We start from the raw sequence: 27,434 nt of genomic DNA, 5'->3' as shown, positions 1-27,434 counted from the left end.
GAATGATTTTTGAAGGATCATGTGACACCGAAGACTGGAGTAATGATGCTGAATTATTTTTATTATAATATTTCACAATATTTTACTATATTTTGATCAAATAAATGCTGCCTTGGTGGACATAAGAGACTCCTTTCAAAAACATTTTCACTGATCGCAATAAATGATCTTCGGTATCAAGTCGGTACTGAAATTTTAAAGGTGCCCTCGAATGAAAAATTTAATTTATCTTGGAATAGTTAAATAACAAGAGTTCAGTACATGGAAATGACATACAGTGAGTCTCAAACTCCATTGTTTCCTCCTTCTTATATAAATCTCATTTGTTTAAAAGACCTCCGAAGAACCGGCGAATCTCAACATAACACCGACTGTTACGTAACAGTCGGGATTATTTTGTATGACCCCAATATTTGCATATGCCAGCCCATGATCGAGGCATTACACTGTCTATGCACTTTTGACAACTCTACAATGAACAAAATGTCATCATGTTTATTGAACTAGCTTTTTTCCGTGGACAATAATAGTGCAAATGTGTTGTTTTTCTAATAGTGGAAATGTGTTCTTGTTCCTTTTAATGGGTCGTATAGAGTTGTTCTTATGTTAAAGACTTGATGTTTTCACTGAACCAATATATCCCAGGGTTTGATAAAGTTAAATGTGGGAAAGGGGAAAAAAACATGCCCTCATAGTCACTTTCCCATTCGCCCCCTCTATGACTCGGAGTAGATCATCTTGTACAAATGCGCTGAGAGCAGACATCTGTCTACTTGAAAGCTTCCAAAGCTACCTCTTCATCCGTTTTGCGCAGATAAATATAAAGAAGCTTTGACTTCTCACGACCTCTGAAAATTAGAAGTGTTGGTGCTGGCTTACGTCAGAAAGGTGGGACGAGAAAGACTGGGTGACTAAGGTTTCCATCTCCACGCACTTTCCTTTAGACTATTTCACAGTGCTGTGTGCCGGACAGGTGCTGACAGCAAAGTCATGTTTTATCCAGATGTACTGCGCTTCTGCTAGATTGTGGCACAAAAACCTCAAAATCTATCTTTGTCCTTTTTACGCTTGGATTTGAAGCAGCTATAAATTCATGTTCCTGCTTTTTAGTGAATAAAATAAAGCAGATTTTTGTCATTTTATTTTTCTGATATATGGAACTGAGCTTAGGAAATAGTTTACCACTGCATTCTTTCTCAACTCGCAATGAGACAGGCCTATTGAGAAAGAGGCTAGAAATGAATGAATAAATGAATGATACTGTTACTGTACCTCTTTGGAAAAGTATGGATGTAATTATCATAATCTACCATCATGAAAAAGCCTCTCAGAATCACTTGAGTTTTTAAGGCAGTGGACCTTGGGAGAATAAAAAAAGCCATTGAGTATCTCTGAGTGGTGTATGGAGACTGTTTTCAGAAATACTATCATTTATTTGCTCTATAATGGAGGAGAGAGCAATCAAGTACAGAGGAAATAGCTTCAGTCATCAAGCGTTTTCTTCACTTCTTCTGTTGGCACTTGGAAATGACTAGGCTGATTTTTACAAATGGTGGCCATTTGTGTTTGGCTGCTTGTGCATGTGCATTTTTCTTGAGGGAGAGTGTTTATTGTTATGCGTGTATTGAAATATGTACTGCATTCATACACATGTCAGATGTTTCTCAGATTGATCTCTGGCAATTAAATATGATTCAACTTGCCAGCCAGGTGTATTTAAAGGTGCCGTATAACGTCTTTTCAAAAGATGTAATATAAGTCTAAAGTGTCCCTTGAATGTGTCTGTGAAGTTTCAGCTCAAAATACCCCATTGATTTTTTTTGGCTATTTTGGGCCATCATTAAATATGCGCCGATTTAGGCTGCGGCCCCTTTAAATGATCACGCTCCCCGCCCCCGGAGCTCGCGCTTGCCTTAAACAGCATAAACAAAGTTCACACAGCTAATATAACCCTCAAAATGGATCTTTACAAAGTGTTCGTCATGCAGTATGTCTAATCGCGTAAGTATGGTATTTATTTGGATGTTTACATTTGATTCTGAATGAGTTTGATAGTGCTCCGTGGCTATAGCTAACATTACACACTGTTGGAGAGATTTATAAAGAATGAAGTTGTGTTTATGAATTATACAGACTGCAAGTGTTTAAAAATGAAAATAACGACTTGTCTCTGTGAATACAGTAATAAACGATGGTAACTTTAACCACATTTAACAGTACATTAGCAACATGATAACGAAACATTTAGAAAGACAATTTACAAATATCACTAAAAATATCATGGATCATGTCAGTTATTATCCCTCTATCTGCCATTTTTCGCTGTTTTCCTTGCTTGCTTACCTAGTCTGATGATTCAGCTGTGCACACCCAGACGTCCTGCCCTTGTCTAATGCCTTGAACATGAGCTGACATATGCAAATATTGGGGGCGTACATATTAATGATCCTTATTCTTCATCTGGTATCGTTTAAAGCTGCACTGAAACTATAATTTTTGACTTTCAACCGTCTGGAGGCCATTGAAGTCCACTATAAGGAGAATAATACTGGAATGTTTTCATCAAACACCTTAATTTCTTTTCGACTGAAGAAAGAAAGTCATGAACATCTTGGATGACATGGGGGTGAGTAAATTATCAGGAAAAGTTTATTTGAAAGTGAACTAATCCTTGAATGGTACAGAAAGAGTTAACATAAGTGTCTTGTTTGGCATTTTTAATTAATCATCAGTCTAATCTGAGACATTTACGCCATTCTATTAGATTAACAGTGTCCCCAAATGAGTATTTTTGACCTCAAAACTTTTCCTCTGCATGCATATGCAGTGAATTGTAGCTTCAGTCTGAGGTAACTGCATGTGTTCAGTCAGCAGATTTTTATCACAGTGATTAATGCAGCATTCTAGTCCAAATTAATTTCTTTGTTTGCTGAGGATCAACATTTGATTTGACCCTCTCAAACTGCTATCGCATAAATCGCAAATAAAATTTCCATCACTCAAAAAAATACCTGTGAATATTAATGAGTTCAGCACAAACTGTGAGATTCACCACATGAACTTTATGCTGAGCTTTGGAGAAAGAACTGTAGTGTGTACAGTATTTAAAGGATATATTTATTCAAATCAGCATTGTGGCAGTATTAACATGGTTAGATGCACAGTAAAAATGCTTGTCTTTGATATTTATGGAAGTCTCTTGTCTTTGTATACATGCATATAATGTACAGTGTGGTGTGTATTAATAGTATGCTGCAGAAAACATGCTTCATTTTGTAGCGCACTGTTAATTTTTCTTTTGCCAGTTCCAGAGGCAAAGAGCTTTTGTGATGGAGAGGGGATCTGAGCGCATGTTCCTCTGTGATTACCCCTCCTCAGAGGAAGTGGTATTTTCAGGAGAAAGAGAGTGGGGGAGACAGAGGAGAATCGAAATCTTGTTTTTTTTTCCGTTTCAAAGCTCTTTCGCTTCTGAGTCTAAATAGAAATAAAGGATTTCTGTTAAAAGCTGCCTCTCTGTTCCTACATTATGCAGGATATCATCGCAAGACGTTCTTTGTGTGTGCTGTCGAAGTTCAGACTGTAATGATAATGTGTCACAATACAACTCAAAATATGCAGAGGCATGCATTTAAAAACTTAATTAAGAATTGGTGCAGAATTCAGAAACAAGATAGGGCTATTTGATATGTGATTTGTCTATAAAAGCCTAAATTCAAATTTTAAAGGTGAGCAAATAATGACAGACCCTTTAACTTTTAATAAATAACTTCCATTAGTCATTAACATCCATTATATAATGATTCACAGATCAGTAGTATGTTGAAATATGCATTAAATATTTTTAAACTTTTTTATAACTATATCTATTTTTACCTTTTTATTGGAGATATATGCATTATGTCATTTTTATAGACTTTGCTCATGAATATTAATCATAATGAGATGTTTACTCAGTGTTCCCCAATCAGCTGGCGTTTTAATAAATATTCATGAAGCATCCATTCATCATAGAAGAAAGCTTAAAATTATTTGACTGGGTGATCCCTGAAGGTTACAAAAGAAATGCATAATGTTTAATATTCATGAACTGACTGTGTAGTCGTTTTGTGCAAGTACAGCCCCGTGTTACGCATCTTCTTTTGCAGTTTGTGGACGACGTAAAGGAGATGAGCATAGAGACTTTTAGCATTTAAATAATCATGAAATGAGAGAGGCTTGGAGATATAGATGTTTTTGTTGGAAATGTGATTTGTATTGACCAGCCTGTACTGGAAAGATGACTTTAAATTTATGGACAGAGGGATTTCCTTCCATCTGAGAGAAAGCACTCTAGGATCTATTAAAACCCAACCTGCATATCGTTTTCTATTTGAACGTTTTTCTAGGCCATGTGTCACTGTAGACCTCCAGTAGTTCTTTATTTAATAATCTTGGGGAAGCTCTTCCAAATCTATTTAACTCCTGCAGTATTCCATGAAACTGTTATCAGAGGTCTATTAGTACAAACTCATGAGCATTAACGTCTCTCATTAAGCGCAAGTTTTTCGAATGTACTTTGCGATAGCAGCCAGTAATGTTTGTTTATCCATTACATTATTTCTGAGACTGTTTAAGCGAGTGATTAAATGTGACTATTGCAACGGCTCGAATATTAAATGAGGCAGCAGCGTGTGGTTGAATTCTGAAATACGGCAAAGTCCTCTCTCTGGGTTTGGGTTTTTAGTCCAATGTAAATCATGTTCTACTTCCATTTGAGGTTTACACAGTTTCTGGCTTCTAATTATATTACACTTTCAGCCAATATACTGTTTCAATTAACATACTATTTATTAGAACAAATTCTATATAGTATGTAGTAAAACAAAGAGTATACATTTTAAATGCAATTTGCATTGCTTCCAAACAAATTGTTTCAAACTGTACAGCTGTTTTTTTTTTACTTCCATCCATCCATCCATCCATCCATCCATCTGTCGGTATATGTCTATTCTTCTGTCCAATTGTCCAATTGTATCCGTCCAACCAATCAAAGAACCAACCGTCTATCCATCCATCCCTTCGTCCGTTCATCCATTCAACTATTCTTCCTTCCATCCATCCATTTGTCCATCTGTCGGTATATCTATTCTTATGTCCAATTGTATCCGTCCGTCCTTCCATCTATTTGTTCTTCCATCCATCCATCTCTTCATCTTTCCATACATCCATTTGTCCATATGTTAGTATGTGTTTATTCTTCTGTCCAATTCCATCCATCCATCCATTTGTCCACCTGTTGGTATACATCTATTCTTCTGTGCAATTGTCCAATTGAATCCATCCATTCATCCATCCATCCATCCATCCATCCATCCATTCTTCCTTCCATCCGTTCATCCATACATCCATTTGTCCATCCATCAGTATATGTCTATTCTTATGTCCAATTGTATCCGTCCGTCCGTCCTTCCATCTATCTGTCCTTCCATCCATCCATCCATCTCTTCATCTTTCCATCCATCCATTTGTCCATCTGTTGGTATACATCTATTCTTCTGTGCAATTGTCCAATTGAAGCCATCCATCCATCCATCCATCCATCCATCCATCCATCCATCCATCCATCCATCCACCTGTTCGTCCTTCCATCCATCTATTTGTCCATCTGTCTTTTCTCCTCTCCAATTGTATCCATCCGTCCGTCCGTCCTTCTGTTCTTCCGTCCTTCCATTTGTCCGTCCATCCATTCGTCTGTCCATCCATCCATACATCCATCCATCCATCCATCCATCCATCCATCCATCCATCCATCGAAAATCCATCCATCGAAAATCCATCCATCGAAAATCCAAAAGTTTGTCCTTAGAAAAGTGTGACACATTTCTCAGAAGTTGTCTTTCTGCTTGTACAAGCCGGTAAGAAAACAGGTTTTCATGGCTTTCAGGAGAGATCAGAGGTTGAAAGTTGATGTTTGCAATCCACCTGTATGAACTAGAGACAGTTGTCTTCAACAGCTGGATCACATCATGATGAAATGTAGCAATCCTGTTAAAAGGCATTTGTCACACCATGTCATATCCTATGCTGTAATTTGGCATGGCACTTATGTGTGCCCTAACAAAAAAAAAAAAAATCATGATCCCATCAATCTCTACACACTAACCACCACTGAGTCAGACGGCGCAGCATGTGGCGGAGATGCTCCATATTCCAGGTTGCTGAGGCAGAGCATGTAATATGATAATATGGATAGTATGTGTGTATGTCTGTGTGCTCGTGTGTATTGAATCATTAAGTAGGGCATGTGGAACAGACGATGATACTGTCTAATGCTGATGCTGGAGTCCTCGGTCTTGGTGAATCTGCGATGGAGGTTGGGTGTGCTGGGGGAAGGGTTTAGTAGTAACTGGCTTCCCATGTGATTCTCCCTCAGTGTTCCACATGGAGCAGCAGCTGTATAAATGGGCAGAGGATGCTGCAGACAAAGCTTGTATCTTGATCAATAATGTACCCACAGTCCAAAATGAATGTTTAATGCTTCTCGTAGTGATGTTTTTGATGTCGACCACAACTAATGATTTAAAGGAAAAGTCAGATGAAAAGTCAGAAGATAAAAATTTATTTTATAGATTCTTTCATGTCTTGCGTTTTAATCCTGCAAAATGTTATTCTGTTTCCATCCAGCATGATTTTTATGTGATATCCCAACATTTGAATAAAAATATATGGATGAAACCTGGCTATTGTGCTGATGCTATTTAACACTAAAAAAGTAAGAAACAAAATGAAGCATTTATATCTAATGAATGAGCAGAAATGCATCTTAGAGTACTGATGTGAAACAAATTATTCTCTGATGAATATGCATGTGATTTGCAAAACAAAAAAGGCTGTTCATCTGTTAACTGCTCCAAAAAAAAAAAAAAAAAAAAAAAAACTGGCTATAGTTTGAAGGTTTGAACAGACGTCTCTTCAGCCTCAGGCTTCTGACCACACTTGTTTCAGTACTATTGTGTTTCTGTTATGTAGTGTCTTGGACCGACTGAGCACAAATAGATTTTCTGCAATATACTTTCAGTCACTCAAACTCCCCTGTTGCCACCTTGGAAGTGACACTGGCTGTCATATACATGTCAGGAAGGAGGACATTTTGTTTGCCAAAATGTGTCCCAGACCTCCATATAAAAGACCCCAACAATTAATTTTTGATGAGAACGACTGAGTAATGCAATATTGAAATGTTGCTGTTGTCAGAAAATGTCTAGAGCTTAGTGAGGGCAGCTGAGACAATACCTGGGGCCTGTTTTTACTATCTGCTCTAGGTCGGCCTATTTTTCCTGTCTCTCCAAATGTCATATTGTTTGTATGTTTTTCTCCCCACTGAACACCAAACCTTCTGCCATGGCCACTGGGCAAACAATAAGAGTGTGTTCACTAGAGCATATCTCCTAAAATGATAAATGTTCCAAGGCAGAACAGCTTCCCCTGTCCTAGGGCTGCCCGTGTTCGTACCTGTGGCCACAGATAAGAGAAAATGCCTGGCAGACTCTTTGGCTGTCACGGCAAACAAATCCTTTCACGAGCGAGCAGCCTGGAACACAGGCAAATTGCAGTGTGTTACAATCATATCATTTAATACTCTTCGTTTTTAATAGAATGAGATTCTGTGAAACTCACCTGAAACATTCTGAAAGTCCTTTATAAATAACATACTGTGGTGATTATATCAGGTGTTGATACCATTGTACTTCATTAATTATTTTTTTATTTATTAGAATCTTTATGTATTAAAGTCATTTATTTACATTTTATTAATTTGTTTTTTTTTTACTTATTTTATTTTATTATATTTTAATATATTTTTATTTTAGTTTTTATTATATTATATTATTTTTATTATATAAAATTTTTAATATATTTTAATTTTTGTTATATTATTTTTTATTTTATCATATTTTAGTTTTCAGATTTTTGTTTGTGCTATTTCTATACAAATATTTGTGTATAACTTTATAATGCAGACATAAATAAATTATCTAAAAGTTCTATGAAACTCACCTGAAACACTAAAATAACATACTGTGGTGGTACCATGGTACCGTGATTATATCAGGTGTTGATACCATGGTACTTCATTAACTATTTTTTTATTTTTGTATGTATTTGCATTTTCATGCATTATATTAATTTATTTACATTCATTGAATTTTATTTTATTTTTGATTCTTTATTTTATTTTATTTATTTCATTATATTTTAATATTTTATTATTTTATTTTTTTTTTTTATTTTCCAGCTTTTTGTTTTTGCTATTTCAATATACATATTTGTGTATAAATTTAAATGTAGACATATATATATTGTAGATAATTTTTTTTAATCAACAAAACTAACTGAAAGCATTTAAGCACAGAATTTTAAATCAAAAATTATTATTATTATTATTATTATTATTATTATTATTATTATTTATTTATTTATTTTTTGGTCATGGGCAATAAAGTACCATACAGACTTTTGATTTGTAGTTTTCATAGTGCCATCATATGTGAAAACAAAATAATGCTCAAATGTGGACTCCAAATTGGATTTTCTCTCCAGTAGTTGGTTTCAATTCCACACACATTACGCGCAAACTGTGCACATCCATCCTTATCTGGTCCTACAGAGCCTCAGAGCCTCTGTGTGAAGTAACCTAGAGGACATAAGACCCTTCAGGGAGTCATGTGTTACACACTGACCTACAGAGAGGCTCCTCGTCTCATCTCCTGCCAGAGAAGGGTCAACTGCAAGGTTAACGACGACTCCGCCGGCCTAGCATGTGCAGGGAGACCTGGAGTGTAACGTTTAACACAAGAAACACTCACTTACACCTCCAACGGCTGCTGGCTCAACCTCCACTGGCCTTTTAACAGTTCTGTTTAAACCCAAAAGCCCTTTTGTGCTTTTAGGGCACTTTTCACCTACTGTGACATTTCTAGGCCTCTAGTATGAGGATACACAGAGTGCATTGTGGGATAGCTAGCATTGTAAACGGCTGCTCATTTACTCAACTTGTGTGTGTACTGTATTTTCACATTTATTAGTAATACCATTTCACTGTATATTTTTCTCACACAGTATAATTATTTGAACTGAAATCAATATTTGTCCATTTAGTTGTGTCCATAGGGTCATTGTCAAACCCCTTAACAGTGATTTGAAATGATTTGTATAACTGATTTTTATGTTGTAATAATAACCAGCTGACTGTTTGTCTTTTACATTGTTATGGTAAAATTATGCAGGTTTTATATTTTGTCTTATAGCTACTGTATATGCTGTTTCCATGGTAGAGGTGATATGATCTCCCACACACAAACGCAAACTGATATATTCATGCTTTCAAACATATATCACTTTTCTCTAACAACACTTATGTATATTTTCATAAATATTCATTATGTGCTACCCAATCATATCACTTATCCTGCTGTGTGCTGTGATTCATAGCATATTTACATCTCAGAAAGGTCTTAAATATCATTAAGATTCCTGTAGGCGGTATTTTTTTCCCCCCCTCCCACTGAGTAGTTATATGAGTTAGCTCTCAGGGTTAACGACATGCTCTGTCATTCTGCAGAATTGTTTATTGGGCAGTTTCAAGGTGTTATTTCAAAGGACTTATGGGGTGAACAAAGATAGGGCATTGATTTAAATGGAAAGATAGTATATATCCCTAATTTTTTAGATTTCTGATTCAAATAAAGAAATGCAGTAAATTTGCCAATGACAAGAACCACACACAGACCTCTTTGCCATTTTTATTCAGTTCAACAAAGGAAAGTGTTCTATAAAGCTCCCTATGAGTTATGTCTAAAGCGATATTCTTTTATGAAATTTGTCTCATTTCGTGAAGTGTGTTTTTCTCCCACAGAAAGCATATATTTCAATTTCTTTCTTCACTCCATTTCATTTCCAGTCCTTCCAAAAGTCTAGGTATTGGCCAGATTCAAGTGTCTGAGGTATGATTGCGTACTGCTGCAGTAATACTCAGCTCCTGATTTGATCAGTGTACTTGCAACCATAAAAGGAGCAAATTTCTCTTTCTGTGCTAGCGTATCACTTTCCAAAAAACTGGCTTTATCTCTAATGCACCTTGCTGGTGATTTTATTCTATTACTAAATGCAATCACTGCTGCTTATCTACCTTAACCAGCAAGACTTCTTTGGTCAGCCAGCTTCACCAGATAAATTTTGGATATGCCATGCTGGTCCACCATCTAGATAAACTTTTGATTTAATAATAGATATAATTTTGCAGTTGCTTTTACAATCTTTTTCACAGCATTTCATATTCTTTTTATTCACTGAGTGATTTCTTCATAATCTCAAAAGAATTTTGACATCCATTGCTGTAACTGTTAAAATGATAGTGTCTGACTCATGGCATCCAGCTGACTTTGGCATATTGAGTGCTGGGAGTTTTTTATTTTTTTATTTTAAGTGTTAGAAATCAGAGCCAGCTGAGTAAGGAAACAAGTGAGCAATTACGAGCTCTAAAATATGATCCGTCAGAAACGGTGGCTAAATATTTGGATGTGTGAATGATCTATGCAGTGTTCCCACTTTCCTAAGTCGAGGAGGCTTTTACACTGAACAGTTTTGACTTTTATTCTCAGGGACCCTGTCCTGTATTTCAGTCAATGTCTAGATGCCGGTGATAAAGTTTCTCTAATGCAGCCTGGTGCAAGTCACCTGAAAAAGGTTTCTGTTTCTTGTCCTTGTAGATTTCAAGGTTATCTCAGTAAAGTGCTCGCCAATACCATGCCTTTAATGTTTCATTGATTTGAGGCTTTTATAATGTCCTTGCCACCATTTTATAAAGTGAGAATCAGACTTGCATGGAGATCTCTTGGATTTTGATTGGTTCTGGCAAGTGATGGGGCTTTTTATTTATATTCACACATTCTAGGTAGTGGCTTTTATTAGTGTGCTCTCTGAGCCTGTAATTTATTAAAATGAACAGTTTTAGTTCTCCTTGAAAGTGGCTCTGTACTGCTTGGCTTTAACGGTGCAATATGTACAAATTTTTCAATAAAATATCCAAAAAACTACGGAAGAGGATTAGGGCCAAGCAATAATACAAAAATAAAACCATCTCGAGATTTAAGTTGTTAAATTTCGAGAAAAAAATCGTTAAATTTTGAGAAAAAGGTTGAGATAAAATGTTGAGAATAAACTCGTTAAATTACGAGAAAAAAACTCATTAAATTTCGAGAAAAAGGTTGAGATAAAATGTTGAGAATAAACTCGTCAAATTACGAGAACAAACTCGTTAAATTACGAGAAAAAACTTGTTAAATTTCGAGAACAAATTCATTAAATTATGAGAAAAATGTCGTTAAATCTCGTGAAGAAAGTCGAGATAAAATGTTGAGAATAAAGTCATTAAATTACGAGAAAAAAGTTGTTAAATTATGAGAACAAATTCATTAAATTATGAGGAAAATGTCGTTAAATTTCGAGAAAAAAGTCGAGATAAAATGTTGAGAATAAAGTCATTAAATTACGAGAAAAAAGTCATTAAATTACGAGAACAAATTCATTAAATTATGAGAAAAATGTCGTTAAATTTTGAGAAAAAAGTAATTAAATTACGAGAAAAAAGTTGTTAAATTACGAAAACAAAGTTGTTAAATTACAAATTTGTTCTCATAATTAAACAACTTTTTTCTTGTAATTTAATGACTTTATTCTCAACATTTTATTGACTTTTTTTTTCGAAATTTAACAACTTTAATCTCAAGATGGTTTTATTTTTTTTGTTATTGCTTGGCCCTAACCCTCTTCCGTAAAAAACACTAGGCCAGTGTTATATATTTTGTTCACTTGAGTACTTACAATTTCCCAAATGTTTGCTACTATTTGTAAATTGTGAGAAAATTGCAGTTTTAACCAAGGCTCCGGGACGTGCAAGGAGTCGCCTGTCATTTGCGTCATACCCGCGTTACTCTCAGTTTCCAGTTTTATTTTGTAGAAACCATGGAAACACCAAAGACGCTTTAATATTTACGTTTTAATAGACAAGATATATTTTTGATATATTTATAGACAGAAAACTAATATTGTTATATAGCTTAACACGTTTAGTATTATCTAATTTTCTTGATTTTTTTTTATTTTTTTTTTGCAAACACCATGCCTCAGAGAAAAACACTCAAATGTATCTAATATGATAAACAGAGCTGCGTTACCTCATACTCATGACCAGAAAAGCAGAAGCAGCGCCGGCGACTGTGTCATAATAAAAGTTCTGCTGCTCGTGAGGAGTGTTGCGCAATCGCCTCGTTCAGCACCTCGTTCACAACTCGGTCCTGCTTTGCTACATACTACAGTAACGTTAATAATCGCATCCATGAACATGATTTCTTCCCGAGTACTATCAAAAATTCTTTTACACTGGCTGTGAGGTAAAGACCACATGTCCCAAATTTCTGCTTTCAAACTTGGTGTCATCGAGCTACGCGTTTGTTTTGAATAGGCCTCTAGCAACCTCTAGCAGACAGAAAATCTTATTGCAGCTTTTAAAATAAAGGTGGTATCAGATCTCATCTTATGTTATAGGGCTTGCTGGGGCTAGTTGTCACACTTCCAAGGGTGGGTTTGGAAGTCTGTAGGGCTGGGACGATACATCGATTCTCGATCAATGCAATGCATCTGGATCGATCCTGATATTTTCTCTCTTGAATCGATTCTGAGCTTAGATTTTAACAGATGATGGCACTCTAGACTAGTTTTTAACCGCACACTCTCAAATGCTCATGAAGAAGAGTGCTGGACAGCGCTCGTGCATTTGGCTGAGTCATGTAAGTGGTTAAATATACTTGCACCTCGGCTCAGAATGCTTTTATGATGCAAGATTTGTAATTCGCTTTAGCCTTTTCGAACTTTATGAACGATTATTTAAGGTGTAAGTGGTGTGTGTGTGAAGGAACTGGAAGCAGGCAGTGTACGAGTGTTTCTAAAGCATGTATTATAGTGCCATCTGCTGTTTAAAAACTAAGCTCAGAATCGATTCGAGAGAGAATCGCTATACATCGCAAAATATCAGAATCGCTCCAGATTCTTCGTATCATCCATCGAGATTCAATATATTGTCCCAGCCCTAGAAGTCTGTGTCCTTTATAGACACGTGTGTTTTTAAAAAAATCAAAGCATTGTTTTGGCATTATGTGAAAATCTGCCCCAATAAATTGTCCAATGTGACATTTGTGAAACAGGCTCTTGTTCTGGGAGCACGACCACAGTTTGGTGTAATATAATTGTTCTTCAGACTGGCAGACACAGTGTTCACCTGACATTAGTTGGTACATTTCTTGCCTTAAACAGGATTAGGATCAAATTTGACTTTACAAATATCACCTGTGTGTGCTTTTTTTATCATCGCTTTTAGCAGTGTGTGCATTTGGCAAATTTTTTCCTGTTGTGGTCCACAGGGTTGTCTAGCCAGTCATGCGTACCATTTTTCATAGTCAATGCACTTGATCTGAACTTGTTGGAAATCTACTCAGTTCTATAACAAAGATGGAAATTATATTATAGGATGTCCACTAGCATGCTGGTCCATGTTAAATTCAGGAAGATGCCCTGGATGAGTTCCCTTCACCTTAATTGATTGTAAGAACACCTTCGCTCGGCTGTGGTTAATAGGATTGTTTGAATCGTATTGAAAGTCAAGTTCAAAGTAAAGAAAGGCATGCTAGACTAAAGCTAAGATTGTTTCCTTTTGTTCACTACCTGCACAGAACAATATACAGACATTTGAACACAACAAATATATTAAATACAAATAACCAAAAAAAAGCTTTTAAATGACACACTGAAATTGAATCCATATTTTTGAACATATTCCATGGCTGCAATTCATTATTAAAAATCCTCCTCAGCATAACTAGATTATATTACTAATGTTACTAATTTTATAAGTTGAAATTTAGGTGAACACTGAACAGCTATGGCTGTTCAATGAGCAACTGCAGCTCTTCTGTTTAAAAGATGGTGTAATGACCAAATTTAATCAGGCAAGGAGAGGAAATGGATGACTGTGTTTTTTTCCTTGGCCAGGATTCATAGTCATTAGGGATGATCTGATTGATCGGCCACAGACCGGTATCGAACAATAACAAATTCACATTCTATGACTCGATCAGAGTAACTAAATTTGGCCAATATTTTTGTGACGTAAAACCATAACTCACAGCAGACGCACGTTTAAACAGCATACAGATGAGGCTTTTGTGCCAAGTTCTACGTGTATCATAAGTAAACCATTGTTAATCACTCATCTTTATTTAGAGCAGATTCTCAATTCAAACAAACTCTCACACAACATAACATGATGTGGAGATCTTGAGAAAATCCTCAAGGAGTGACATGACATGCTGCTTGGCTTAAGCTATACACTGTAAAAAAAAAAAAATCCCAGTAAAATTTACGGTAAAAAAACGGCAGCTGTGTTTGCCAGAACTTTACCGTAAAAAATACAGTAGCAATGTAAAAAAATCTGTTAAATTTACGGTAAAATAACGTATTTCATTAACTGATATAATGTTAATTTACCAACCTAATGAAGTACTTATATCTGTTTTGTACCTTTATAATACACTGACAGTCACCAGACACAGTGGTGATAAGAGTCACGTGATGAATCAAAGTTCATCACAAGCAGCTTTTCCACAGGCTGAGGAACACTACACTAACATATAGAAGGTGCACACAGTGTCATTCACACACACATTAAACACCATCATGGTAACATGCATGAAATTTTAAAAATACAATTAAACATTAATTTAACAACATTAGATGTAACATAAAACCCTAATGTACATAACTGATTAGAAAAAAATGAGAAAAACCTAAGAAGAAACAGTTATTTCAACGAAAATATATCAAATGTGAAGTGTCACGCAGGGAATTGTGGGAATGTCAATTTACGGTTTTCCACTGTAAATTTTACAATGAATTGTTATTTTTCACTTCCAAAAACTGTGAATTTAACGGTACTTTACTGTAAAATTACATTAAATGTACCGTTAGATCTATTACAGTTATTCACCGTATATAGTACGGAAACTTTCTGTAAACCGATTAACAGTTTTTCACTGCAGCATTTTTACAGTCTTTTACTGTTAAAATCACGGTAATTTTTTACAGTGTAGGACTCATGATCATGATGTGGTGTTTTCCAATGTCATTTGAAAGTTCAACCAATGGAAAAGGGATCTCAGGTGTGGTCGGTAGGGACAATGTGTCAAGACTAATTGGACACTGTTTTTACATTTGCGCATGCTTGGATTGGATCGATTGCTCAGATTGAAAGGTCCTGATTTACTGTGCGCCATAAAAATAGGAGCGCACAGCTGAAACAGCCCTGGAAGATCATCACTCATCAACCAGGATCATATTACTGGATACTTATTCTATGTAATTATAAATATTTTATTGCTTTGTGGCGTTTGTTCAGTAAAACACTCAGATCACTTGTTTGAAAATGTTTTTGGACTTTTGATAAAAAGTCTACCATGGATCCAAATGCCATAACTTTTGATTGCTTTGAGATATCAACACAAAATTTGGCCCAGATGCAGTAGACATGATTGTGAAGCCCAAACTTACTTTCTAAGTCATCATGTCAAGCATGAATAATAACAAAAGAAATCAATAAATTGCATCACTTTTTCTGTTTTTTTGTTTTGTTTTGTTTTGTTTGTTTTTTTTCAGCAGTGTAGTAAAGAACACCAAACATGATCAAAATCTATTTTCTTCAAAATTTGGAGGGTTTTCAATGAAATGATACCAAGTACTTGATGATAACCTTGTAGCGCTGGGGTGGTACAACGATGCATCACAAATCAAGAAATGATTCTGGATCGATTCTGATATTTTCCGTATGTATTGCGATTTTCTCTCGAATCGATTCTGATCTTAGTTTTTAAAAGCAGATGGCACTGCATGCTTTAGAAACACCTGTACTCTGCTTGATTCCAGTTTCTTTACACACACCACTTGAACCTTTCTATAAAATAATCATTCATAAAGTTCGAAAAGGTTGAAGCGAATTACAATTGGACTGAATTACAGTGGACTGTTTTAATTAATCTCGTGTCATAAAAGCATTCTGAGGTGCAAATACATTCCCAGACTCAACCGAAAGCACGGGCACTCTTCTTTGTGAGCATTTGAGCATGTGGTTAAAAAATAGCCTAGAGCGCCATCTGCTGTTAAAAACTAAGCTCAGAATCGATTTGCGATGTATTTGGAAAATATCAGAATCGATCGGCGAACCCATGTTACTTTTTGTTTCAGCAGAACACAAAAGATCCATGCAGTGAAAGTCAATGAGGTCCAAAAACAATACTGGACTCCATTGACTTTGATTGTATGAACAGAACAACACTATACATAATAAATACATACAGATTTCCCTTTCAGTAAGCAGGTGGATGCTGCATGTTGTTTACCTGTTTTAAGATTATATATTATGGCATGTTCACACCGGTTTGTCACTCATAGCCCCTGTAGTCATCAGTGTAGTCATCTGCAAGTATATGGTACATGAACTAACAAGAGGTCTATTATGATTGTGAACATATATTTTTAGACCCACCAGCAGCAGAGGTGTTATTTTTTTCTCTCTTCACACCACAGCAGATGCCTGCAGCAGAGTCACTTTATATTCTGGCAAATCATCGCATTTACATCTTCACATCTTTTATATCTTCAGAACGATAACTGGGGTTGAAGAAAAAAGCAGATGAGATGTAGTATTGCTGTGTGGTTTTAATTTAACATAAAATAAAATCAAGAGACATCTGAGGTGCTTGTAATTTTTCTTACTCCCCAGTGGTGCTTGAGCCGCATCACACTCCATTAAGCAGGTTATGTCAAATCGATATATTGGCGAAACAGCCAAAGACAGATCGTGGTGATGGCATGATCCTCAGATAGAGGAATGATTGTGTTTACTGCAGCAGACGAAACTGGTGGCCTACAGGGCATCGCGTCACAAACACATTTCTCATGATTCAAAGACAGTGTGCTGTCTTAGATTTAATGTCTTCGAGATGACAACATCTTTCCCAAGGGAGAGATACTACCGTCTGTGCTAGCTTTATATATAAGTCATGTGATGCTTTTATAGTAGTAATGTTGTCTGAAGAAAGCAGGCCAGTGTCTAGACACGTCATGTTATCCTCCATAGCCATTCAGATAAGAGACTCTGGTAGCAAATGTATGACGTGATTTCGTTCTTGGGATCTTGAGGTAAAAATATTTTTTATTTTAATTAATTAGTTGTAGGGCTGGGGGATATATCGCATGCAATTGTCACGCGCATTTTGTCAGTAAAGCTGGTTCCCTGATTACTGCTAAATCGCCATCACCTGTTTTCAAATGGAGCGGCATTTAATAGACAGAGCCGTAGTTCACTGATAAGCCACGCAATATCGCGTTCTTTATCAAAGTCGATATCTGCTAAAAATGAACGCGATATTGCGTGGCTTATCAGTGAACTACGGCTCTGTCTATTAAATGCCGCTTCATTTGAAAGCAGGTGATGGCGATTTAGCGGTAATCAGGGAACCGGCTTTACTGACGAAATGCATGTGACAATTGCATGCGATGTATACCCCAGCCCTAATTAGTTGATATTAGATGCTAATATCAATTGTAAAAAACTGTATAAATAGGAGTGACAAGCATGCACATTTAGATCACTTAAAGTTGACTCTAAAAAACATTAATAACGCTGTTAAAGGGGACCTATAATGCCCCTTTTACAAGATGTAACATAAGTCTCTGGTGTCCCCAGAATGTGTCTGTGAAGTTTCAGCTCAAAATACCACATAGATCATTTATTATAGCTTGTCAAATTTGCCACTATTTGGGTGTGAGCAAAAACACACCGTTTTTGTGTGTCTCTTTAAATGCAAATGAGCTGCTGCTCCCAGCCCACTTTCCAAAAGAGGGTGGAGCTTTAAAAGCTCACGCTTCGGTTGCTCAACAACAACAAAGCAGGAGAATCTCACGCAGCCAAAATGAGGATTGTCAGTAACGGTGTTCAGCCTTGCATTGTTCTTGCCCCCTTTGTTGCGTGTTCTCTGGGGCAGGGTTTATGTAAATTTTATGGTTAGTGATGTCACTAACCCAGGAAGAAGCTCGTTGTAGTCCCTACCAGTCATTTGTGGCATTTCTGTAAAAGAAAATATCTCCCTTTACATTGAACTTTGAGCGTCGTAACGTAGATGTTGTTTATGCACAAACAGCAAAATTACACACTAACTAAAGTGTAGCGAATTAACTCAATATTCATAATTATTCATAACTCAGTATGATTTATTAGTTATGATTAATTATGAATATGTAAATCTGTTCATCAGATTTACTGGATATAGCTACATTAATCTTAATATTACAATCAATTAACCTGTTGTCCAGGCAACACTTAGTGTTGATTGTTTAATAATTCTAAGAAATGTTCATTTCCAGGTTATGGAAAAATAACATTCTTATCGCACTGTGCTACTTAGAGCATAGGTTCGGGATCTAAATCACTTAAGAGGCAATTTATGAGCAGACGGAGTCAGAACCAAACATGTATTGTGCACAATCTTTATTAACTAATTCACAAACACATAACTAAACTAACAAACACATAACATACAACAAAGGTCACACACACACATACGTATTGTAGGTAAGAATGAGTAATGATATAGTTGAACCGAAGGAGGTACTGTTACTAGAGCTATAGGAAAAAGTCAAAGACAATCTGGAAAGGAATCATCGGTTTCTTCCGCAATAGCAAAGGTAAGTCTTACAAATTAATACTAAATCGCTGTTTAGTGTTAAAATGTACAATACTTGCAAGATGCCCTGAGGCTGAGGAGCATCTGAGGAGAGATCTTGAGGATTCAGTCCGAAGTTGTTGCCAGTCTTTTCATGTTGGATGATGAGCACATGGTTAATTTGTAGGCCGGGGGCGGCAGGCCTTGCAGGCCGGGCCTAGAGAGGCCGGCCGCAAGGAGACCCGTTCGGTCGTCCAGAAGCAAGGAAGAAGAGAGGGAGTGGCATTGTTCTCTAGCTTTTAACCTCTGGTCAAAGCCCAACCTCTTAAGGTTGATGCAGCCAATGAAGGTGTTGTATTTCTGGGTGACAACACACCTCCTGTCAGGGCTTTTACGACCAAGAAAGATTAACAAGCTGAGTTCCTGAATAAGAACTATTAAACATTCTTGTAATACTGATGTGTTGCACAGGTATGGACATAATATAAATTACTAAATAGGAATCGAAATTTGGAGTCCGTAGAATTCAAACATGCTACCCATGTGATTCCAGTTAACTATACATTGCAGCTCTGGGATATTAATACCAAACTAGTTCAAAAGAGAAAATTAATACATAGAATAAATCCCATGAAAGAAAAGTCATGAGATGGGAAACTTGGATACATGTTTATACATTTCCCAAGTGGTTATATAGAGAAATTATAGAATTAAGAGAGTTTATTTGTCCTTCTCAGAAAGAATGAGTCTCTATAGCATTCTTTCTGATCATAAAAGTACCATATATCTGTAACAGGACACCTAGTTGTGCCTGTGTGCTAGCTACATTTGGGTTGCAGTTTTGGTACATGCTGGTTGCAGTTTTAGGGGGATGGGTTCACAGAGCTTTGATTGAGTAAGTTTATGGGTAATTCCTTAAATATAATGAGTAATTTTGTGTGCCTGATTGGTCCAGATGCTACAAAAGTTAAAAAAGTGAAATCTTAATCAACCACACCTTTAAATGTCTTGGCAAAACCTTTTTTCATGCTGTGCATTATAATGTTGTAATGCCTTCACTTGTAGCATTTAAAATTATGTATTTTTAATTTGAGATAAAAATATGTAGAATTTGTATTTTTATGAAAATAAATATCAATATCAATGATAATTGATTTGTTGGCAATACAGAACTCAAAAAAAAAAAAAAAAATGGTATTTTTGTAATTTCCAGACACATTTGTCAATCTTTCAGAAATGCAGACAGTCTGTAGACAGTCTGAGGGAGTCACACTTCTCATATGAAACGTGGTCTGCAAAAATGAATCTAGGTTTTGGACCGTGAAGTCAGTCCGGGTACAGTGTGAGCGACCTATGAATTGGAGAAAATGTTAACTGTCACTCAACAAAATGGCACTTGTGGCAATTGGAGCCTTTCCCAAAGAGCTTTAGGAGGATTCATGCACAATAAAACAGTTAATCAGACACCTCTGCCTTTTGTGGAGCACTTCAAGTCTGCTGTGAGCAAGGGTGTGTTAGGTAATGAACAACAGCAAGCATATTTATTCAATCCAGCTGGATGCAGAATCATCTCTCCTCAGTTTCTCTGGAGGACATTGTAAAATTTGGTCAGTTTAAATAATCACAAACATTTCTTTCCACCTTCATTCTTGTGTTTTGTAAGGGGCTGTTCACACTGTTTTTTTTTGTTTTGTTTTGTTTTTGTTCTATGTACAAGGTTAAGATACCATCTTAGTTAAATTTGTGAAAACAAACAAAAAAATACCCTTCAAAACTCCTTCGTCTCATTTTTTAGCCAATAAAAGTGCCACATACAATGCTGAATTTTGTGTTGTCGCTGACAGGCTTGAAGAAAACAATCGACTCCATTTGAAGTCATGTCACGTACATTAATAATGTGGACATGTCTGTCAAGGCTGGCGGAAGATTTCTCCCTCTGTCAGGAATGACACATGGGAGGTGCCTAGGGAATGAGTGCCTACAGGATGTGTTGTAGAAGTACACACGCTCACAGTTATAGCGCAGTGCTGGCAGTTGTTTGATGGCGGTTGAAAAGGTTGACTGGTTCAGGGGACAAAACTGGCATCTGAGACCCTGAGGTCAGCCTGGGTCAGCCGAGATGTCCCATGCAGGATTTGGACACTTTCACTTGACGTTGTTGCTTTTGGAAATGCTGTTTGTGACATGCTGAATTTGTGCTCTGATCCGAATGTGATTTTTAGCAGTCTGTGTCACTCTCCCCTCATGTTTTATTCAGAGTCGTCACCATCTGCATGCTCCCTCTCAGCCTTTTTTCACATACATCTCTAAAATGAGTTTCTGCAGTGAACGCCTTTCACGTGACTGCTATCAATAAAGGATTCCCACCATGAAATGAATCCAACACTGTTTACTGGATATATTTGGCTCACCCAGTCTCTCTGTTAAGCAGGCTGTGCACTGTCACTGATTTTCTGAATCGATTCACAAATGGGTTCAATGCTGGGTTAAATTCTGATTTAGATTTGGTATTGATTTATTTGGAAATATTTCAGATTCACTTTTCATTCACATTTGCACATTTCCAGATATTTTAGACTATTACAAGTTAACATACCAAGTTTATATTCAACATTGTAATTAGGGCTGTCAGATGATTAATCGCAATTAATCGCAATTAATCGCATACAAACTAAAAGTTTAAGTTTGCCTAATATATGTGGGTGTATTGTGTGTAATTATTATGTACATATAAATACAAACACATTCATGTATATATTTGAGAAATATTTACAAGTATATGTATTTATTTATATTTTTATAAAATAATAGTAGAAGCAGTAGTATAGTAGTAGTACATTTATATTTAAATCATTTTATATAATTACTGGGTCATTCCGTGTCAAATCAACCATATTTTAGAGACTTTCCCTGCTCAAATTTTTGATTTTGTTAATATTTTTCCTGTAGAATGACCAACATAAGCAGTGACGAAAGCCAAAATATTAAATGTCACAGATGTATATTTAATGACTAATCCACTATTTTGTAGAGGGGGGTCAAAATTACAATTTTCACCTGAGATTTGGAGGCACCCCAGTTGAGGGGAGTAAAATGACTTTAGAAAGATGGCAGCATCTTTATTTTATTTTTACACAGAGATTTGTAGGTCTATTAGTAAAATCTGTTGACTTTAGCAATCTTTGATTAATCATATGCCAACAGTGACCTTCTTTAAACAGTGTTTAATCATAAAATGCATATTTTATTTTATATTGTGTTCTGTTATGGAAGTAGAGGGCATGAGATTTACCCTTTCTGGGTGATTGCAGTTTTTGTTGGAGGCCTTCTTTGTGTCATCACTGTGTAGTTGACTTCCTCTATGTCTGCCAGTTGGGTTGACTGAGGAGACTAGACAGGTCACAAAGATGGCACTCATGCATAGTCTCCCCAGTGAATCAAGTGTTTTTCCCACTCATTTTCATTGACATTTTACTAGCTCTTAAGTGGTTTTTGACTGTATTCTGACACCAATCATTGTGGATATATTAGGATTTGGTCTGGTTAACACTGCCCAACAATTATTTTAAAGTAGTATGTTTTATCAGTGACCACCAGCCAAATGAATGACTGCATGAGAATGATAACTGATATCTACCTCCTAGGGATGCTTGAAGTTTGTGTATTAACTGCTGCAGATTCACACCAGAGCTATTTGTTTATCTTTTTGTTTTCTTTTCACCTTTCTTTTCTCAATCTGATCTCAATCTGTTGCTGCGTTAGTGAACTGGTAGATTCTATATTTGGCTATAAAGCACAAGAAGTTGAGTCAGCGTCTTTATAAAGTACAAAATTAGCTATCTACAATTGTTATTTCCCATACATACAGTAGGTCAACTGCTGATCAGCTGATTTATTGGCCTTTAAGTGTTCTCTGTTAATCAAATTAATTACCTTGATAGTGGATTTAGCCTTCCATGCATGAAAAGGGGACACCCACACTTGAATTAAATTATTTAATGATATTTTTCTGTCCTCAACTCCTATAGTGCTAGAGAACTCCCAGTAGAGGGTGGGAAGGTCACTGGTTTGTTCTGCCCACTGCTTTTTGAGGTTGAATGAAGGCCAGTGTCTGCCCATAAGGCTTTGGCTAACATAAACCGTCTGGGCGTGAAATGAATCAGAGGGCGGGTGTGAAAGAATAAATCCTTCGATCTTTCTTCTTCCACCCTCTCTTGACAGTACTGGTATACTTAAAGATGCATACTTTCATCCTAGTTTTTTTCTTTTATTCTGTCTCTCCCTCTCTAGTCTTGTCATTCTGGCACTATTTACCAACTTCTTAACATTCATGAACAGGTCTGAGATAATTCCCTTCAGTCAGAGTTATGTTGTGGACTTGTTTTTCTAGGTTTCCCAACTATCTCAAACAAAAATAATCGACCATTGTGAGGTTCCCCCTAATCTTATGTTGACGTCAGACTCGGAAAGGAACTGACACAAAGGATTAAGTATGTTCTAAGGTAATGAGAGTGTCAATGGAGTTCTTGAAATGTTTCGCATCTTGGCTAGGATTTAGGCCTGACCTTTAACCCTTCCATTAGCTGATCCATGCTCAGGCCTGCACTCTGAAATGCTTCTGTCTTTGTAATAACAGTACATCAGGGCTGTCATGATGGAAGATTGAGGTAGGCAAGCTAAAGCTTTCAAAATGTACAAGCCATAAGCTCCACATTCACAGTTATAGTGGAGACATTTTGGATGAGTAAATAACATTACTATCTAATCTGAGACGGGGGAGGCACATTTATCCAGGTTTAATGCTGCTTTTGGCGGTTTCAGAGATACCATATTGTTCTGACTCATTTTTGATTTCTAACTTTTGTCACCTTCCTCTAGTCACAGTATAGAATCTCTATTCCTTACCACACACTTGTTTCCATGACTTTAAAGGATTAGTTCACTTTCAAATGAAAATTACCTCAAGCTTTACTCACTCTCAAGCCATCCTAGATGAATATGACTTTCTTCTTTCTGATGAACACAATCTGAGATATATGAATAAATATCCTGACTCATCCGAGCTTTATAATGGCAGTGAGCGATACTAACGAGTATGAAGCTCAAGAAACTGCATCCATCCTTATCCTTCCATCATAAACATACCCCACACGGCTCTGGGGGGTTAATAAAGGCCTTCTGAAGTGATTCGACACATTTGTGTAAAAAAAAAAAAAAAAAATCCATATTTAACATGTTATGAAGTAAAATATCTAGCTTCCGCCAGACCACCTTCCGGTCACCATCCGCTTCAGAAGGCCTTTATTAACCTCCCAGAGCCGTGTGGAGTAAGTTTATGATGGACGGATGCAGTTTCTTCAGCTTCATACTCATTGGTATCGCTCATTGGATGCATCGGGATATTTATTAATATACTGTATCTCAGATTGTGTTCATCAGAAAGAAGAAATTCATATACACCTAGGATGGCATAAGGGAGAGTAAAACTTGGGGTAATTTTCATTTGAAAATGAACTAATCCTTTAATACAGTGTGGTCAAGATCCAAAATTGGCTCCTTAACAAAAATCCAACTGACCAATAGCTTTATTAGCCAAAAAATTTTAATTTTACACTCCTGAATGTCACCATAAAACTGCACAATGAACTTACTGCAGTGACCGTTCTCCCCCAGAGCAACTTGGAGTGAAGTATGTTGCTTATGGGCAAAGTTGATCCTCCTTGTAAAGATGCAACTTGCAACCTTCCAGGTCATAAGCGAGTTGGTCAAGTGTTGGTTTCTGCACTCAAAGCAGAACTGCCATCTCGAATGAGGAAGAGTCTAGAGCAGAAGGTATGAAAATAGAACTACTTCATGGAACTGGCTAAGGGCAGAATAAATGTAGACCTTGCAGATGTGATAAATTAGTAAAGGAAGAGATTCACTCAGCCATGAGAGGGAGACTGTGGGCAATGGGAAAGGCGGCAGAACATTCAAAAAGACTGAATTTTTTTTTTGTGTGGGTTGGTTTGTTTGTAAAGTTGTGAAGCACTTGACTCAGCAATCCTGCATGACTTCTGAATGCCTCAGATCAAATAACTGTGAAAACAAAAACGTTTAACCTGTCAGCATCCTACTGCCTCTACTGAGAGGTTGTTTCAACCATCTGAAGCATTTGCTCATAGCAGATGTGGTGTCTGGACAGCTTTTTTTTTCTACCCAGGCAATGGACTTGCTTCCAAAGAGGAGCTACCATATTGCAACAAACTGGCACAGCCCTGGTTCCAGAAAAAGCCTCAGGCAGTTCACGCTCAAATGGTTGCACAAGTGAGGATTTTAAGAAGTTCTGCCTGGATTGCTCATACGCACACACTTTCAGTCTGCCTCCCACTGCTGAGGTAGTTCACTTAACAATAACAATTCTGTCATTTACTCACACTCACATAATTTCAAACCTGTATGACTTTCTTCAATAGTATAAAAAGGTGAATTTTGAAAAATATCCTTTGTTTTTCATATTGTATGACTTGAATGAGGATTTGGTCTGTAATATAAACATCAGACGAGGCTCTGATCAATCCAATTTGTGAACAAACTGTTTAGACCAGTTTTGTGAACTTGAATAAACCATTTAATTCTGATTGAAAACAATGATTTGTTTACAAATTGGACACAGTTCTGTTTGTCACATTCATGAACAAAGTAGTAAAGGTGGAAGGACGTGGTTTGGAATGACATGAGTGTGCGTAAAAAATTACAGTTCTCATTTTTTTTTTTTGGGCGAGCTGTTCCTTTAAGGGAAGTCATGCAGCCATTATAAATGACTCCCATTGCAGCTCTGCACCTACCGCAGCATTTACCATACAAATGGAATTGAGCCAAAAAGGAAATGAGACACAAAGTTATATTTTGGGTTTGTGAGCTGGACAGGAGAAACGGTGACTGCAGCAAATGCTTAGCTCTGACTAGGTGCAGAGACACTGAGAACTTGGCACAGGCTCAGTGTTTAAAGCCTAGCTTTTACTGCAGTGGTTTATCTGAAAACAATCTCAGGAGAGACTCACACCTGGAACACTGCCACAATCCTCATAACATACAAGCGCAAACCATCACAACATTACTACTCCTTGATGCTTCACATTACAGCTCTTATTCCAAAGTACCAGATGGAATATTATGAAATATAGTGAATTAGTCTTAATTACACCATCTCCTAGCCATAGTCTTAATTATAATGCACTTACCTCATGAATAGTAATAGTTACTGCATCATGAATTGCAAAGCTCCAATAAAGATGAGAATTATTTTATAAAGGAACTCTCGTCATGCTGATTCATACCCCCCTGCTTGAGAATACTGCCTCTGTTGTGCAGTTTTGCAAAGAGCAGCTGCCCTGAATCCAAACTCAGTCTTTCGATGTGGACAGAGGATGTCTAATTACAGGTATGGCGACCACAGAGCTAATTAAACACCCAACCCGCTAGCTAGATTGCGTCTGGAGTTTTGTATTTCCTGAAACAATAATGATTCTGTTGAACGTGCATTGATTGCCTCAGGTGGCAGACAGATTGGATAAACAAGTCTGAGTCTCAAAATTGTGGGAGCTGTGAATTCCCTGGATGCACCATTCCCTGATGAGAAAACATGTGTCTGCTCATCAGTAGACAATCAGAGAGGCAATGTCTTATTTTATAGGCAGTTTAGATCTTATTTGTATGGACTTTTTTCTAATTGCTCAAAGGATTTTTGTCAATCTACAAATAGACTGTTTCTTTACTGAGGATTTTTGAGAATCCTGCAGTAAGATCCAGTACAGCTGTCAATGTAATGTGATTAATTGCAATTTAAAGATTTAATAATCGTAGTAATAATAATAATAATAAATGTATTTTTCTGAAAATGTCAGTAGAAAAGTAACAGGAATTGATGGGAATGTCTCCTGTACAAACTGATGCTTGACATGTCTAGACCATGTGTGTTTACCGCTGGATGATGGCTCCGGTCTGACCCTCTTTTTCTTTCCTTTCTCTCTCTTCAAAACCTCAGAGACAAACACGTATGTAATCCTTAACGTGTGAAAACTTGGCTGTAGCTGCTAAATGCAAATCATGACATAAGAAAAGGAGTGATCCAGCATGGTGGGATTTAACCTCCTACTACGTACTTGTGAGCGTGACAAACCTCAGACAAAAGAAGCCCCCCTTGCTGCGTTGCACAAAAGAAAAGACTTAACACCACAGAAAAAGCGAGCTTTCTGTGAACGGATTTATTCTCCCATGATATGTTTTAGACCATGATGGTCTACCTCAGCCATCCAATCACAGTGAAACTTGCCAATATAAAATGGTTGATTCCATAAGGTGAAGAATCACAGGGTGTTTTTGACGCGATTGTCCATCTCCAGTACTGGGAAGAAAAGTGCAGGGAGGTTAGAACAGTCAAGGCAGTAGAATGACATCAGTACAATAGGTCTCTTGGGAGTACTGTTATCACCCTGAGGTGACACGGCACACACCCCTTCTGAATGAATGGGTTACTGACACACGCCAGGGTGTCATTGTTGGCAAACAGCTCAATTAACAAGTCCGCTAACCCTATTAATGCTATTAGCCACTGATCTAGGCAGCACCGGCTGGCTTGGCTGC

General features: G+C 36.8%; 1 protein-coding gene across 1 annotated transcript in view; it reads left to right on the top strand.

The window, feature by feature from the left end:
• The window catches only part of grip1 (glutamate receptor interacting protein 1), a 297,915-nt gene that overhangs the window by 86,156 nt on the left and 184,325 nt on the right, over positions 1-27,434 (top strand). The gene's annotated exons all lie outside the window — the stretch shown is intronic.

The sequence above is a fragment of the Chanodichthys erythropterus genome, chromosome 8, assembly GCF_024489055.1.
Source record: "Chanodichthys erythropterus isolate Z2021 chromosome 8, ASM2448905v1, whole genome shotgun sequence".
NCBI classification, from domain to species: Eukaryota; Metazoa; Chordata; class Actinopteri; order Cypriniformes; family Xenocyprididae; genus Chanodichthys; species Chanodichthys erythropterus.
This window is presented reverse-complemented; position numbering and strand designations above follow the sequence as displayed.